The sequence below is a fragment of the Galeopterus variegatus genome, unplaced genomic scaffold, assembly GCF_000696425.1.
Source record: "Galeopterus variegatus unplaced genomic scaffold, G_variegatus-3.0.2 Scaffold138, whole genome shotgun sequence".
In the NCBI taxonomy this organism is placed as follows: domain Eukaryota; kingdom Metazoa; phylum Chordata; class Mammalia; order Dermoptera; family Cynocephalidae; genus Galeopterus; species Galeopterus variegatus.
Window position 1 is genome coordinate 779386 of NW_007726249.1, and position 10108 is coordinate 789493.

A 10108-nucleotide genomic window follows, 5' to 3' on the forward strand; every position below is an offset into this window, starting at 1 on the left:
GAAAAAAAAAAAAAAAAAAAAAAAAAAAAAAAAAAAAAAAAAAGAGTCTTCTGGACCCCATACCACTTGAAGTGAAGCTTGAGGGTAAATTAGAAGATAAAAAGGCACAGAAAGCAAACTGCTCACACTTGCTGGGAGGCTCCCATGACTGGTCTGGGATGGCGCACTGGGAGGGGGCTGCACCTCCAGCCTCGCCACCTGGAAAGAAAGTGAAAACCTCGGGCAACTCTCTCTCCATCCAAGAACTTGGGGGTCCCCCCTGCCCTGATGCCTGGGCTGTGGAGGGCTGAGGAGGCCAGCTCCAGATGACAGAGGCACCACAAGGAGATGTGGCGGCTGTTCAGTCCTTGTGTCCTCCAAGTTGAGCCATTTCTCTTCCCGTCCTTGATCCTCTCATCCTGGGAGACTGAATGATATTGCATCTCTGCAGCAACTTACATCCTGAAGATCATTTTTGTATAGGTTTTCTCCTGGTAGGAGTTATTGCCAATTTCCAAACAAGAAAACTGAGCCTAATGAAGGGACTTATTTGAACCCAATTTCTGGTAGGCTCAGTACTTTTCTCATATTAGATTTTATTTGACTCTTACATATTTAAAAGCTCTCCAAGTCCTAGAGTCAGAGCCCCCTGGCCCCACTGGTGCACATACACTCGCACACACGTACACACGTGTGCACACACACTCAGCACCTTCCCCTGAGTCATTCTGGCTAAGTCTGGGCACAGCCCTGGCTGGGACAGTGGGCTCCCAAGGCTGGGAAACATCAGGGACTGACATCCAACTTCCCTGTCTAGAGTGTTCAGGTGGAAACTCACCTTCAGTGCCTGCACAGCTCAGTGGCCTGGGGAAGGGCTTCCTGGCTACCCTCAGGCATGATAGTGAGGAATAGGTGCCAGTCCAGGAAGTGGGCTCAGTACCCCTCAGTACCTGGGACCAGCACAGAGGCCCTTGCCAGGGTGGTGAGTCTGACTCTGACCCTCAGCCTCTGCACACCCTCCGTAATGATGCAGGTGCCTATGGAGTCAGGAGTTGGGGGTCAGAGCTGAGCAGCTGGAGCAGAGGGCCCAGGATGGAGAGTGGATCCTCAAGTACCACCCCTCCCCTGAATTTATGCCTTCCTCATAAAATGCTTGCGAGGTTCAGGGCCCCAGGAACTAAGATCTGCTGCTCTTAGTCCCAGAGGCCAGGACAGACCCAATGAAGCTACTTGGATTCAAAAATCCGAGACCCCTTGCCTCCCACCCCAACCCTGCTCAATAGCGAAGCTTTATCCAAAGTCTAGTGGGAACGTTTCTCCCACCCCCACCAATCCTTCCATGGTAATGGGGCTCTGTCTCCTATTTGCTTGTGACATTGGGCAAGGCTTCTCTCCTTCCTGGGCCTCATTTTGCCATTCCGTCAAATGGGAGGGCTGGACTCAGCGAGCTTTCAGGGACCTGCCCATTCTGTTACTTGGAGTCCCCAAAGGGCCAAGATACAGGATTGTGACAGGAGAGAAGATGGGCGTGGCTAGGGCTGGGGTGCCAGCTGGGAAGTTGAAGAGGGTTGCAGATTTCTCAGGATCCTGGGGCTGCAGCCTCTGCTAGATTTGCAGCCTCCTGGGTTTCAATCCATGCCACCTCCAGGGACCAGATAAACTGCATGACCAGAGGGTCCTGCAGAATAGGGGTGGGGTGTGATGTTCAGTGAGAGGGCAAGGTTCAGAGAGTCAAACCATCTCTCTGCTGACCATGAGCCAAGGGTGGTCCAGGCCCCCCATTACTCAGGGGTGGGGGGAACTGTCCTGAGGAGTGGAAGCCTGCATGTCCTCGATAGTAGGTCTGCAGAGGGAGCAGTGTTCTACTTAGTCTTTTAGGCTGGTGAGAGCAGGAATGAAGCAAATGGGTTTTTATTCGAGAGCTGTCCCAGGCAAAGCAATGGCGGGAAGGCAGCTGCCTCCTCTCCCCCAAGCAATCACCTGTAAGCACAACCTCTGAGTGTCGCAGCAAACACTGGGCAGCAGTAGCCGCTGCCATCGCCCCAGACCTGGGCTCGGTGGCCTCTTCTCCACATCTGTCCTGGACTCTCTCTAATCCAGAGCCAAAGCTTCCCCTTCCCATGCCTCTCAGACCCAGGGACATCCTCAAAAGAGCAGGGCAACTCCTCAGCTTTCCCTGGGGTGGGGGAACTTCTTTCAGGATTGGGGTGGGGACAAGAACAGGACCCCTCCTTTTGTCAGTACTTGGGGCCAGGCCCTGCCAAATCAAAGCTCTGGCTGTCAAAGTCCATCAGCCTATTCACCAATTCATACATTTACCAACTCATCCATTCATTCGTAGCCTTACTTCATTCACTTGTTGGTGCTTGCTATATAAAATAAGGACCTTCCGTTCAATCATCATAATCTTAACTTTGTGATGTTTGAACTCCTTTCCTCCCAAAGGCTCCATGAACCTTCTCACCTCACATCTATTCTCACGCTCATTAACACCCAAGAATGCCTCTTGGCTGACGTGTCCCTGCTCATCACAAATTCCTGGCTCTGTTACTGTGGGATCATCTGCTCAAAGTCTCTGGAAGACCGGGTCAGAAAGTGAGGAACGCTTGTAGGGAACATGCGGCAGCTACTAATCTGCAGTGTTCTTTGCCAGCCAGCCTTTTCTCAGCTTCCCTGGCTGAAAAAGGGAAGGTGGGCTTCTCTCCTCTGGCTGCTGACACTTTTCCAAAGACTGATTTCTCTCTAGTTCAGCCTAATGACTCTCAGGTCTGGATTGCAGGGAAGAAACAAAACCAACCTCTTGCCTTTGTGAACTCACAAGTTGACGCTTTAAAACCAGCAAATACTTTTCAACCGGGAATTTCCCACATACAGTAATGTCCAGAGGGATGTAAGTTCCAGCTGTGTCTACGTGGAATGAAAAGAGGAAACATCTGGATGAATGCCGGAAAAGCCCTGCCAGTCTGCCAGATGCTGCCCACATCTGGACACCTAAAAAGTGATCTGTTTGGCTGGCTGGCAGTCAAGAAGCAACTGATCAACCCGCATCACCCTGTCAATTAGAATGCAACCCGAGTCCATACGTATAAATGACCCAGATCACTGAAGGATCCAGAAGTTACTTTGGCTTCAATTATATTCATCCTTAAAAACCCCAATCAAGTTAACATAAAGGCCAAACTACGGGCCTTAATCATTGTGTCGTGGCCGTGCTCATGACACCTGCAGTCAACTTGCTTGGATTTGGATCCCATCTCCTTTGTTTACTATCAAGCTGCTTAGTCTCTCTGTGCTTCACATTTCTCATCCTTACAACGGAGGTGATGGTGCTGTCCCCCGCGCCGGGCAGGTGTGAGGACGAAATGAGATAATATCCATAAAGTCCTAAGCCCAGTGCCTGGCAGGTAGTAAACACTCTAAATATGTTGGCCATTATTGAAATTATCCTGATCATTAGGGTGATCGCCCTGCTGAACTCTTCCAGTGAAGGACTCGAGAAGTCCTCCAGCACAGTGCAAAGGTCAATACGGCTGAGGTTGGGCACATACTCCTTCCCAAACATCCCAGGGACACCAATTTGTCACAACCTTCCTGACCCTGAGCCCCATGTAAGCCACCTTCCCCAGAGATGAAAAGATCACTACATTCTCTTTCAGGACAGGAATGGCTTCCAGCTGGGAGTCATGTCTCCTCTACTAACAAGGTTTGGCAAAGGATGTGTGTCCAGGTGCCAGTGTATGTGCTGGATGTCTCAAGCAGATGGCTGGGTGGGGATGATCCTTCCCCACCACATCCCCCTCTCCCACCACACCCCTCTCTCCCACCAAGACATCAAGCTGGGGAGGGTGCCCAGTTGTACTGGGGGCACCACCCATGGGAAAATTTCCTCCTGATCCTGAATGACCACTTGCCTGGATCATGTTCTCTCTGCCCCAAAGGACACTTGGGTCCCTCTTCTATTTTCAGTGGGGGACCTGGGTGAGCCATCACTAATCATCCGTCACCTCTGTTCCTGGGGCAAGAGGCACTAGGGGGTGGGGGTGGGAATGGGTACTCTGGTGAGCTCTACAAGGACAGGGAGGGAGACTTTTCCACTTCTGCATGCCCAGAGCCTGGTGCACAGTGGGCTGCACAGGCAGACACCTGTGGGATGGGAGATTAAGGAGAAGAACTTTTCCAATAAAGGAGATTTAAGCTTCTGGATGCTGTCTCCCAGGATATCACTACCTGGTTCCAAGGAATTTCCCCTCTTAGGGACCTAGATGGCACCTGGTAGCACCTAAATCCAAGCCAGTCCTTTCCATTGTCCCTACCATCTTCTAGTTTCCAATGGTCAAACTCACTGCATACAACAAAATACTAACCTGCCACTCAATGGCCACTTCCAAACTGTCCAGGTTCCCAATCTGGTTCCCTCAGAGGGAGGAACGAATGGGAGGACGTGAGGTGCCACAATCAAGGACATGCTGAGAACTGTGCACGCTGTGATGCCCTTTCTAGTGGCTTCTCTCCCCTGAGTTCAGGAAGAAACCCTCCCAGACCCTACGCTTTGGTCATGTCCTCCAGGGGCTGGTCCCAGGATGCAGCACTAGGATTCCTCCTTCCAGGTTCTGGCAGAGACACAGCTTCTGCCGGTACACATGCCAGCGAGCATGACAAGGCCTGGAGGTGTCATATAGATAGCCTGCTGCTGCCCGTCAGCTCCTCCTCCCCCATGGCATTGATTCCAAACCTTCCCCCTTCTCACCCCCAGAGTAGACCTGTTAGCAGGGGCTCTGCTGTCCTCCCCCACCCAGCCTCTTTACTAGCTGTGTGACCGTGGGCAGGTGACTCAACCTCTCTAGCCTCAGTCCCATCCATTGTGGGTGGTTGTGGGGATTGCATCAGTTCATATACATAAAGCATTAAGCACAGTGCCTGGCACATGGCCAGTGGTCTGTATTTGCTATCGTTTACGATGAAGAATAGGTGGGGACCTGGGGCAGGTCAGCAGGGTCAGGCCAGATGTCAGAGGGGATGTAGGGCAGAGGACTTGAGCAGTGAAAGCAAGCAACATTTCATCTCTGCACTTGGAAAGGGGTTGTTAGGTTTACTGCCTGCATCGGGTCAGCCCTCTTCACTGGTGCTGCTTAGATGCTTCCCACACACTCAAGGAAGCCAGCCTGGCTGCCTGGGAAGAGCCCCAGCCTGGAATCCTGAGACTCGGGCTCTGTCACCAACATGCTGTGTGGTCTGGGCAACTCGCTTGCCCTCTCTGAGGAAACTTCCTCATCTGCAGAGGCCTCTCACAGCCTTGACCTCTTAGAGACTTAAGTCGTCTTTCATAGTCCAAGCTTCACAGTGGGGCTCCTGCCTAAGCCCATCTCCCAGGAGACAGGTGCAGGTTGTCATGGTTGGAGATAGAGCCTGAGACGCAGAGGTGAAACACTCGGCCCCAGCCCAGCCACAGCTCTAAAGCCTTGGGAACCCAGCCCAGGCCATTGAGAGTAAACTCAGGTGACAATACCACCCTTTGTCTCTGGTCTGTTGTCAGAGAAATTTACATTCTCTTGAAAACCATCACATAAATGGGTTTCTCGAAAAAAAAAATTTATTGAATTGGGCACAGGGGAGGCTTTTGCTTCATTCAGATCAAAATCTGATCCCAACGTGGCCTCTTCTAGCTGTGCAACCTTCGGCAAGTCTCTTCACTTCTCTGAAACTTGGTTTTCCCATACATTGAATGGGGATAATAATTCATATGCTATGAGATGGTTGCAAGGCTTAAGTGAGAGAGTCTGTGTAAATGTTTAGCACTTAGCACAAAGTAGGTATTCAACAAATGGCAGCTATTATTATTGGTCTTGTTAATATCAGCCTCTCATTGTCAAGTGGAGGACCCGAGGCCATCAGCCTTTTCTGGTGCCCGTTTCCAAAGAGCTTTGACTAACACAGAGACACATTAATCGCAGTCCTCCCACTGCGTACCTTCCAGCTGGTGCGGAGCGGGAGTGAGGCTGTCTGTTCTCCCCGTGGCCAGGCAGGGAGCGAATTCAGTGGGGGAGACTCTGCCGCCTTCCTGGGACCAGTCCCAGCCGCATCCATGCCTCTGGCCTTTGTTGAGCAGCTGGAGCATGAGCCGCACTGTCTGCCCGTGAAATGCGACTTTTGGAAAACATGCATATTTGTGAGTTGATGCATGTTTCTATTTCGGGCTGACACTGCTCTCTTTATTTATTTTCCCTGGGCTTTGCCTCTTTGGAATCCAGCTTGGAAGGGTGTTTTGACAGACTTTGACACCTCTCCTGGCTCCTCTGGCAGGAAACATGCTTGGGTGGGGGAAGGGTGGGTAGAGAAGAAGACAATTTCAAGTGACAAGCCCTTTTCCTTGGCCGGGACTGATGGACAATGGAATACCCCTGCCTCACTGTCCTGGCCCTCGGTTTCTCCATATTTGGGTGCAGGGAACAGTACAAGAGGGGTTCAGGTGGGGGAACAATTCCAAAGAGAGGGAAGGGAACCAAAGAGGCTAATCATTGTGCTTCCAATTATGTTAATGCCAATATCATTACCCAAACTAATAATATTGTTATTATCAACCACCACCACCACCATTCCTGGGTGCCTTTTTTTATGACTGCCAGTGGGTCTGGCTGAAAGCCCTTAGGGAAAGTGCCTCATCTCTCAGCATCTCACTTTGCTCATCTGTAAAGGCTATTTTTGCCATCCCCAGCTCATGGGGCTGTGAGAAGAGGCTGCTCAGCCAAATGGTGGTAATGACTGTGTTCCCTCCTGGCCTCAGATCCCGGCCAACTGCCTGTGGGCAGTCTACTTGGTTGAGTCTTAGGGATTTGGAGCTGATTGCCAAGACCCAACCCACTAGTCAGGACCTCCAAAGATGCTCTCAGCCAGTCCCTTCCTTGTGGTTTTTTACAACCAGCCCAGATTCTGCCTCTTGGGAGTAAAGACTTTAACTCAGACAATTCCATCTTCCTTTGAATGACCAGGTGATTGGGAGAGGGATGGAGAGATGAGGGAAACATGTCTCAACTATCAGAGAAAAGGGATTATACAATAATTCCAAGGATCGGGGGATCAGGAAATCCAGGTTAAAGTCTCCACTCCTCATGAATTCATTCATTCATTCACTAAGCATCCACCAGCAAAACCGGTGGTTCATGCAGAGGATATACTAACAGCAGAATCAATTCCTGCCCCAATGAAGATTGTACTTTAGTGGTGTGACCTTAAGAAAATTACTTGACATCACTGGTCCTATTAAGGAAATCATCTGAACATCCCTCACTCAGGGGACAGGATGACTTTACCAGTGGTAGGTGCTCTAAGGAAGGAGAAGGCACCATAACCTCTGGGGTTAGAACCACAATTTTCAATCCCATCCACACTCAAAAGACTCACTAGAGAGTCAACGTTCCAGATTATAAGGGCCAAAAAATGGCCCTAAAGTTCACCTCTGCCAGTCCTGTCCTTTTACAGATGGAAGCCTGAAGCTCAGAAAAGGGAAGTAATTTGCCCAAGGGTGCACTGGGAGTCTGTGGTGAAGTTGAGACTAGGTTCTAGGTCCCCACACTTCCAGTCCAGTGCTCCTTCCACCATACCATGCTGGGACTGTTCCTTTTTCTACCCTTTTCCTTGCCCTTTAAAGGGCAGCAGCAAGAGAGGTGTCACAGGAAAGCCAGAATATGAAGACAAGATCCTTCAAAAATCCAAATATCCATGGGGATTCCAGAACCCTCCACCTTCCAGGTTCCTGGCCCCCTGGAGAGACCATGGGGGCCTTGGGGTATCTGGCCCTGAAAAATACCCTGGGGAAGGAGTCTGAAGCTGCTGAGGCCATGGGGGAGGGGTGAGGATAGGCTTTCCAAAGAAAGAGGAATGGGTGCATGGGATCTGCATTTGAGAAGGCAAGTCTGGGAGAATGGGCGCAGCTCCCCCTAAGGGTCAGGTGTGCCTCCATCACAGCAAAGACTGGGTCAGACTCAAGCTAAGGAAAGTTGGGGAGAGAAGTGAAGGCAGCTGGGAAGGATAACTTGAAAACCTAAAGGGGCGGGGGTGGTGGTGGTGGTGAAAGATAAGCCTGGGGGAGGGAAGAGAGCTGGGAAACAAGGAGACAGTGGAAGCAAAGAATATGGACCATGACTGCAGACGATGTGTCTGGAATAAGGCTTGAGGAAGGGGAGTGGGCAGAGGGGTGGAGATCTGAGCCAAATGGACACTGACCTTAAAAACAGGATTCTATAAGGCACCCGTACAAGCTGGGCTTTTACCCTGCACGTCCACCGAGTCATAGCCACCTCCGTCCTATTGGCAGATGCCCTACTCCCCAACAAGGTCTGCAGTAGGAAGTGGGGAGGGGGTATTTTCTCTGCATCCTTCGACCCCCCACTGCTTCCCCCATAGGAACAGTGCAGTGTTTGTGTGTGTGGTGGGGGGTGGGGTGGGTGTGTGTCTGTGCCAGGGGGCCTGAGAGGCTCTGTGAGTGACCGGGTCTCAGTGCACCAGGCAGTGGTCTCTGGAGTCTGCAGGTTAGTGAGTATGTCTGGAGACTGCAGCCTCCAGTGAGGGGCTGGAGTGAAGATGCTGCCCAGGTCCACAAACTGGTGCTTGCGGGAAGACTTGTGTTTGTCCACGTGTGCGTGCATTTCCGTCTGTGCGTCTGTGGGCTGTGGGTGGGTGTGTATTTGCACGAGTGGACTATGCATCTGTGTGTGGGTTGTTTGTGAGTGGTCTGCAGATCGCTGCCTGCGCGCGTGGACTGTGGGCCCGTGTGCGCGCGGGGGGGGTCGTGGGGGTCCGAGGCCGCCTCGAGGCGCTGTCCGTGGTGCTGACCCAGGGCGTGGACAGAAGGGGGCCTGCGCCCAGCCTCCAGAGGGATCGCGGAAAGCTGGCGTCGGCTGTGGAGCAGAGGGGCCGAGGAGAGGAAGCCCCCAAGGAGGCGCCTTCCTGGCCCAGCTGCGGGCCTCTCCGGGGAGTTGGGAAAAGTTCTCCCAGCGGCGCGGTTGGCTCACGGGACTCGGCGCCGCCGGCGCTGGCAATCCTCCCCCGACCCTCAGCGCCGCCACTGCCTGATGCCCACCCCCCCACCCTCTTTCGCCTTCTCGGCGGAGTCCGGGGACCCTCTCGCGCTCGGCTTCTGTCGCCTGCCCTGCCCGGCCCGCTCCAGAGCCTCCACGCGCCCGGCCGGACCTGCAGCCAGGTTAATTGGGCCCCAGGACTCGGGAAATGTCCCGCCGAGCAAGAGTGCGCTAAGGTCGGGGGTGGTGGGGAGGGGGCCATTAACCTTTCCTTGTCCCATCCTTCTGCTGTAGCGCGGCCCAGAGCCCGATCTGGGGCGGCCTCAGACTGACGCTCAACTTTTATGGAACCAGACACCCCCCCGCGGGGACCAGCAGGGGCAGAGGTCGGAAACCTAGTCGTTTCTGGACATCGAACTCGCCCGGGCAGACCGAGGCTGCTCCGGCCCCGCGGGGAGTTGGCGCGGAGCTGGGGCCCGGCCGCGGGGGGCAAGCTCTGGGTTCTGCCCACCACCAGCCGGCTTTCCCGGGGGGCTCCGAGACCCTCATCCCGGGCTGGCCGGGGCGCGGAACTTCACACACGGCTCCGCTCAGGCCAGGGTGCGGGCGGCGTGGAGGACTTGCCCCCTCCTCCGGCCAATGCATCCCGCAGCCCCAGGACCGGATGGCGCCCAGCGACCGTCGCACTCACCTCGGCCGGCCGAGCTGAGCTGCGCTGAGCCGCGGGCGCAGAAGGGGGGTTGCCGGGGGACTGCGGCCACCCCGCCGCGCAGGCTTGTCCCTTCGTGGGAGTAGCAGGGGAAGCTCCTCTGAGCTGCTGGAAGCCGGGGTTTCCCGCTCCGCTCCAGGGCGCACAGATCGCGGACAGCTCAGCGCAGATCCCGGTCCCCAGCGCGCAAGTCGAGGCACTAAGCGCCGCCGCCGCCTTTTATCCGCCGCCCGCCTTTGTTTGGGTCCCGGCTCCTACCACGGGGTGTGGGGGTGTCCGGGGCAGGCTCTGGAGCCGCGCCGCCCCCCAACCACTGGTGCCTCCGGCCTCCGCGCCGCCGGGCCTTGCGTCAGGGGCCGGCGAGGGCCTGCGCGCCGCCGCGCGCTGCTGTCTCCGGAGCCCGCCG

The 10108-nt window shown here is 54.2% G+C and overlaps 1 protein-coding gene across 1 annotated transcript in view; it reads right to left on the reverse strand.

Moving 5' to 3' along the window:
- The window catches only part of PTCHD2 (patched domain containing 2), a 52547-nt gene extending 42793 nt beyond the window's left edge, over positions 1-9754 (reverse strand). Inside the window, exon 1 of the mRNA XM_008589868.1 lies at positions 9685-9754. The gene's annotated coding sequence lies outside the window, so the exon portion shown is untranslated. The remainder of the gene's footprint in view (positions 1-9684) is intronic.
- Between the last annotated feature and the right edge of the window lie 354 nt (positions 9755-10108).